Raw genomic sequence first — 1,251 nt, forward strand, 5'->3', positions numbered from 1 at the left:
ACTCTGCTTGTACTAGTCACAAGATAGTAGTGTTCAAAACCCCTTGATACAATTACAATGATTTGCAGGTGAGTGATTGGCATAGGCTAAGAGGTGCTGTAGATAACAGGTTGAGTGGTGTGGTGAGGGCTGCTCACCTCTTACAGCAAAATTATAATCTAGCAAATTGAGCTTTCAAAGCCTGATGTCCCTGATAAACAAGGAATGGCAAGACTTCCTAGAGCGTAGTCCAATCATTGTTATTCCCTGATACTGGAAGAGATAGGTGTCAGGTTCTGTTATCGCCGAGGTTTTCACAGCATCCAAATGATCTCTTTTGAGGTGTGTGAGAAGGCACATTGGCACGAAATATGCGCACACCTATTCCCAAACCTGCAAAACCACTGCAGGAGCCCTTTAACCTGTTCTTTCATCTTCTCTTATACTTCACCGTTGTCTCACAGTCTGCTCCCACTGAGCATGCTGCAGTTGTCTAACGAATTTCACATTCAGATGGTTGACTCCCGTTACACTCCACAGGGTCATATAAATGTTCTGAAACTGACAGTTGTGATTACAAGTTAGTTGGGTAAGAAGAGGACCCCTGGGCACAAATCTCTGATGTACCTGAAAATTTTTTTGGCAGCAGTGACTAAATCTATCCCAAGCCTACAAGGTCAATTTGCAGCTCAGTTGCCATCCATATTTATCTGCCTCACACATTGAAATTTTACTATCACAGAGATAGCATCACTAGGAAATACCTAGATTGTTTCCATGGATAGTCTGTAATCCTCATTCTCTTGAAACAGTCTTCCACGTTATGTCATTCTTCTGACGATGCCATCTTAAGTCAAAAAAAAAAAAACCAAACCCAAAATATGTTCTTACAGTAATAGAATTCAACCTGGTTTCAAATCTCAGTGGCTTGTAACTTGGTAAGCCTTGATCGCAACACTGTCACCAAGTGTAGGGCAAGGGTTGGCTGCTACAAGGTATAAAGAATGCAGTGTAAGATCATTAAGTAACTTAAATTTTGTATGGTAGTTGTGACATCTCATGTTATGGAGGCACTTGCAAACAGTAAGGGAAAGGGTTGGCTGCTACAAGGTATAAAGAATGCAGTGTAAGATCATTAAGTAACTTAAATTTTGTATGGTAGTTGTGACATCTCATGTTATGGAGGCACTTGCAAACAGTATCCTGTTTACCTGTACAGCCTCTTCTAAGCACTTTCAGTTTCCGATGATTTATCAGTGGGAGTTCCTGCTG

Source organism: Buceros rhinoceros, unplaced genomic scaffold (assembly GCF_000710305.1).
Source record: "Buceros rhinoceros silvestris isolate BGI_N320 unplaced genomic scaffold, ASM71030v1 scaffold7531, whole genome shotgun sequence".
Lineage (NCBI taxonomy): Eukaryota > Metazoa > Chordata > Aves > Bucerotiformes > Bucerotidae > Buceros > Buceros rhinoceros.